Source organism: Phascolarctos cinereus, unplaced genomic scaffold (assembly GCF_003287225.1).
Source record: "Phascolarctos cinereus isolate Bilbo 61053 unplaced genomic scaffold, phaCin_HiC Scaffold_9;HRSCAF=440, whole genome shotgun sequence".
NCBI classification, from domain to species: Eukaryota; Metazoa; Chordata; class Mammalia; order Diprotodontia; family Phascolarctidae; genus Phascolarctos; species Phascolarctos cinereus.
Window position 1 is genome coordinate 46,187,885 of NW_027556402.1, and position 6,400 is coordinate 46,194,284.

Consider the following 6,400-nt stretch of genomic DNA (forward strand, 5'->3'; position numbering starts at 1 on the left):
TGTAAAAAGTTATATGTATACTAGCTTTATACTGTTTTTCACAAATAAAGGAAAAGGAAGACAAATCCTTTCACCTACTGTCTCTGCTGCCCCTCAGACCCTGAACCTTTTTATCCTTTCTCTCTTTGCTTTCCTTCAAGAATCTCATGACTGGTTCCCTCCTCCCTGGCTTAGTTTCTGGATGGGCTAAATGCCTTAGGCCTGACCAGATAAGAAATTGCTCTAAATTAGTGCTGTGAAGCTCAAAGAGAAATGGATCCCTGAAGGCCATATTCACTTAGGAAAACACAAATGAATGTTATCTATGTTGTAATGTACTTTTATTTATTTTGTTAAACATTTCCCAATTACATTTTAATTTGGTTCAGGCTGCAGTTTTCTGGGTCAGACCAGTTTTCTGGGTCCTTGTAGCCTGTGGACTGAGTTTGATACCTCTGCTCTAAAGTATATACATATACCTCAGCCCTTCTGAGTTCAAGATTTGCATTTTCTTGACTCCTCTTCCTGCTCTATCCCTCCATCTTCTTACTCCTCTCTCTCTTTCCCCTCAGATCCTTCATTGCCAGTGTTAGCCAGGTGATTGGTGGAGAGAGTGTTCAGGCCTGACTCAAGAAGACCTGATGCATGTAAAGGACTTTGCAAACCTTAAAGGACTTCAGGCATGGAGGGGTAAGGGAGGAAGATGATGGGCAGACTGGAGGAGGAGGGGGGATCTCAACAGGGAGTGAATCCAACTGAAGCAGGTCCTTGGCATCAGTGGCCCTGGAACACCAGAGGCATGAACAACCCCCTAGTGACATGTGTTCCCTTTGGGTATATTTGTGGCAGAATATGCCCTAGATTTCTGGGAGAAATACTTTGTTGCTACTTTTATTACCATGCTATTTCATAAATGCCTTTTCTTTGAATTAACTATCTCTTCTAGCTATTAAAAATTTTATTAATATATTTTGTTTTCAAATATCACCTAATATTTTGCAATGAATCCTTCCTCACTTTCTTTCTCAAAGAGCCATGCCTTACAACAAAAAATAAAAGAGACGAATAAAGTAGCTCAGTAAAGCTAACCAACATATAATAGTAGCTGTCTATTACTCCACATTGTTAAAGGCCCCACTAGTCTTTCTCTTAGGGAATGACTTCCTCTCTAGCCTTTCCCCTGATCTCTCCTTTCTGGGGTAGTAGGTTTTGTTTTTTTTTTTTTGGCTAGGCAATGGGGTTAAGTGACTTGCCCAGGGTCGCACAGCTAGTAAGTGTTATGGGTCTGAAGCCGAATTCGAACTCAGGTCCTCTTGAATCCAGGGCTGGTGCTCTACCCACTGCACCGCCTAGCTGCCCCAAGGGGGTAGTAGTTTTCCAGTCAAACCAGGTTACCAATATCAATCTGAGCTCCTTTTATTTCCAGCCTGTGTTGTTTAGTTGTCTTTCAGTCATGTTCAGCTCTTCATGATGCTATTTGGGGGTTTTCTTGGCAAAGATATTGGAGTGGTTTGCCATTTCTTTCTCCAGCTCGTTTTACAGTTGAGGAAACTGAGGCAAATAGGGTTAAGTGACTTGCCCAGGATCACACAGCTAGTAAGTGTCTGAGACCAGATTTGAACTCAGGAAGATGTATATTCCTGACTGTAGTCCCCACACTCTATCCACTGCACCACCTAGCTGCCCAGTAGTTGACTAGACACTGCTTTTGTCTCATTTGCCAAGAGAAACTCCAGTGAGGGTATTTTTTTTTCTGTAAAAAAAAAAAGAATCGGGGCAACTAGGTGGCACAGTGGATAGAGTGCCAGCCTTGGAGTCAGGAGGACCTGAGTTCAAATGTGGCCTCAGGCACTTGACACTTACTAGCTGTGTGACCCTGGGCAAGTCACTTAATCCTGACTGCCTCACCAAAAAAAGCAAAAAAAAAAAAAGAAAAGAATCTATTACTCTCTCTTTTAACTATAAGACCCCCAGCCAAAATCTTGCTCTGGAAAAGATAGGACTTCCTAAAATTTCTCTTTTGTTTCTGGTCTCCCAATCACACTGTCCTTTCCTACCTCCTCCCCATCAATGCTGAATCCAAACCATAGCATACACCATATAGCAATATTTGACATTTACCAATAGCTTTGGATGACTTAAGAAAATAAAGAAAATTTTGAAACACCAAAGGGTGAACAAACTCTTAAGAAACAAAGATAAATATTTCCAGATCCTAAGGAAACACCATCAGGTTGGGAAATGGGCACTCCTCTTGAGAGAGAGGGAAAGAGATATGGGAGGGAAGTAATGGGGAGGATGAGCTTCAGTCCCTGGTCTGAACGGATTTTGGCAGCGTGGGAGCTGTGCTAACGTGATTCATCACGAGGTAGATTCTCCACGATTGGTCCACACTGCCTTGGCTCTCCCGTCTCTGCACTCACTCCTCCAGGAGATAGCCTCTCCATCACTCTCGCCTCCCTCTGCTCTCTTCTCTTCTCACAAGTCCAAAGGTGAGAGGGGAGAGCAGGAAATCAGCCCCTCTGTCACCCTCAGGGTAAAGACAAAAGTTGGAAATGAGAATGAAAGAAAGGAACAAGCATTTAAAAAAAATTTATAGAATAAAACAGTCATTTCCATAACATAAAAAGATGGTTGTCCATGAAACTGCAAATCTATTATGTGCAACTTGCTATTCCTTTTAAATATATAATGAAGTGATTATGTAATTTTTTCCCTTTTCTTTCTTCTCTCCCCCCTTCCCACCCTAGAAATGACCATTAGACACAAATAGGAATATATATGTAAAATTATCCTATACATGCTTTTATTTATTAGTTCTTTCTCTGAATGCAGATAGGATCTTTCTTCATATGCCATTAATTTAGATATTTATAATAGTCAAAGTGACTTATTCACTCAAAGTCAGAACAAGCATTTATTAAGCATCTAGTGTATGTCAGACACTATGCTAAGTGCTTTATAAATACCTTATTTGATCCTCACAACAACCCTGGCAAGTAGATGCTATTATTATTTCCATTTGAGGAAACTGAGGCAAACAGAGGTTGATTGTCTTGGCCAGTGTCACAGAGCTAGTAATTGTTTGAACCTAGATTTGAACTCAGCTATTCCTAGCTCTCAGCCCAGGACTCTATCCACTGCTTCACTTAGCTGCCCCTTAGAAGGAGGCAACTGGAAATGTCTGTCTGAAAACGGCAGGCATCTATCCATCTCTAGCATTCTGGTCCTCCTGGTCCATAGGAGTTTCAATCCATGAGTGCCTGAGACAGCATTACATTTAGGACCTTCACACATAGTGTGATTATATTAGAGACTGGTCACACCCCTACATAACTCTGTCTTCTTCCTGGTGCATTATAAGGCAAGACAGAGCACAGAAAGTCAAAGGGAACCCAGCAATGATTTTCTAGCTGACCTGGAATGGTAGAAAGGCCAATTAAGGTTGGCCTTTTCACAATCTCTACCCACCTGAAGTTTGAATAGACCCATGGGCAAGATGAAGAATCACATTCAGTATGGGGTATGTTAATACTCTGAGAGGTACGTGGGGAATGAGATCGACAGAGGGAACAGCAGATTCATAACTTCCATATGATGCTTCCATTTCTGCTCCCTAAGTGGAATTGTGAGTGGAATTGGCTGCATTATTTAAGTTATTTTTCACTCTCCCTTTACCCCCAGCAAGTATGGTTAGATTCCCCAATATGGTTGAATTTCTCACAAGTGAAATGTGGTAGGATGTGACTCCATTGTATTCGCAAATCATTGCCCTGCTGTAAAAACAAAAGACATAAAACTTTTTAAAAAAAACACACACACCAAAAAACCCCCCAAGAATTTCCATTCAAAGCACGGTTAGGGGAAAATCCAAAGAAGTTTAAGATGTGGTTCTTTCCCTCAAGTAGGGCAATCTTTTTGAGATAAAACACCAGGGGAAATTGAGACCAGTAATGCCTCTAAATCATAAAGAAATATTTTAGCAACAATACTTTCCTGTCAGAAACTTTGCTGGGCCCTTAGAATAGAAGCTCCTTGAGGGCAGGGATTATCTTTTTTTTGGAGGTGAAGGGAGAGGTTCCCTGTTGAATAACTCTAAGCTCATGAGAGGTGTTTAATAAATACTTGTTGAATTGAATTGAATTCAACTGAGGGAGGCAATGCTGTAGCATGGATAGAGGATTGGACATGGAATTAGGAAAACTTGAATTGATAATCCTGTCTCAGGCACTTAGTAGATAGGTGATACTGGGCAAATACCTAACTACTTGGTCTCAGTTTCCTTATTTGTAAAATGAGAGTTGGATTCGAAGATCTCTAAGGTCCCTTTCAATTCAATTCAATTCAAATTCAATAAATTTATAAACCTCTGATCCAGTGAATTTAAAGGTAAGGACTTATTTCTCTTAAGGCACATGTATCATTGCAAACAATATACCATAAGTTCATAAATCCAGAGTTGGAAGGGACCTAAGAGTCCTCTAGTCCAACACTAGATGGACTCATTTTACAGAAGAAGAAATTGAGGCCAAGGGGAGGTGTCAAATGATTTACCCATGAAGGTCACAGAAGTTGGAAGGGTTCTCTAATCTCAGGGCCAGAGTTCTTTCCTCTGTACCACAACTTGTATAAGGGTAGAATTATTATGACCTGAAACTGGGTCCCTCTAATGCATCTCAATTTCCCCCCAGGTTCCCCAATGAATTTCAGCTCTTTCAGTGGATAAGCATTAGAGGTCTCTCATTTATATTTGCTATGTGCGTGCATCTTAAGACAAATGTTATATATTTATGAAACTAGGAAACGACATCAATGTCTCCCTTTTTTTGTTAAGTCTATGCAAATAAAATTGGTTGGGGAAAATAGAAGAAAAATTAGATATGTGAGATTTGTTTGATTCTTTGCTCTGATTCATATGGTCTTTCTTTTTTCTTGATTGTTCTCGGCTCTAAAACAAACTACCCTTCCTAAGTCCAAACAAAACAATCCCCCTCCCCCAAATTAAAATCACTTACATGTGCTATTATTGTATTTGCACAGTTTTCATTCCTCCTTGTGTAGTTTACAGGGAAAAAAAACCTAATGAAATCTCCAGTTTATATTTTACATATTTTAAAATAAATGTCTTTTAACCTCAAAGAAAGGCTAAAGTTTTATCTTCATTAAATCTGTCTTTAGACTCTTCTTTCCCACATCCTCAGACAAAAACAAATGAGATGCATTCCTCTTTCTTCCCCCCCTGTGGTTTGACTTTTATCATTGTCTGGTTTCAGAGGTTAATCAATCATAGAGAACTTTTCAAATGAGCTTCTGATGTGAAAATAGCTTGAGGGAAAAATCTACAGATTATGAAATTTTTGTAATATATGATTATACAATTGGTACACATCCCATTTATCAGAAACTAGCAACGGAATTATGTTTAATAGACAACTTCTTTTTAGCACATTCTCAGTGGCATTTCTTCATGGGTTTGATGACTGAGGGGGAAAAGCTGTTAATTGATTATATTAAAAACTGAGATAGTGTGCGTTTGTTGGGAACCATGAAAAGAGGTAGTGGTGGGGCAGGTAAGATACTGTGGCTGGTGCCACAAAGAGTTATTACTAGTAAGTAAGGCAATCTTTCTGTAGTGTTGGAGTTGCCCTTCCCTGTTTCCTTCGCAACTTAAATAAATACACAAACACAGACTCCTGGAGAGTTCTTTGAACATTTTATTTTATTTTTTAAAAATGTATGTATATCACACCAGTGTTTCACTGATTCAGGATTTCCTTGTGATTATGCCCTCCACCTATGCAGGTTATAATCATTTTGCACCTTATTACATGATTTAAAATATTTTATTAATATTTTTACATTACTTTTATTTCCCATATGATCCTTTTCCCTTCCCTATCTGTTTCAATAAAACTTTTTTTTTTTAAGGAGAGAAATAGAAAAGTAGTTTAGCAAAACAAACCAGCATGTTGGCTAGGTCTGACAGTATGTGTAGTGTCCACAGATCTTCTTTACAGAGGCGGAAACCAGGGGACAAGCTTGGTCATTATAATTACGTAGGATTCAACTCCTTGCCTTCTCTTTCTGTCCCTTTCTCTCTCTCTCCATCTATGCCTTCCTTTTTCTTCCTTCCTTCATTTCTTTCTTTCTATTTCTTTCCTTCCTTCCTTCCTTCCTTCCTTCCTTCCTTCCTTCCTTCCTTCCTTCCTTCCTTCCTTCCTTCCTTCGTTCCTTCCCTTCCTCCTTCCTTCCTTCCTTCCTTCCTTCCTCCTTCCTTCCTTCCTTCTCTCCCTCCTCCCTCCCTCCTCCCTCCCTTCCTTCCTTCCTTCCTTCCTTCCTTCCTTCCTTTCCTTTCCTTCCTTCCTTCCTTCCTTCCTTCCTTCCTTCCTTCCTTCCTTCCTTCCTTCCTTTCTCCCTCTCT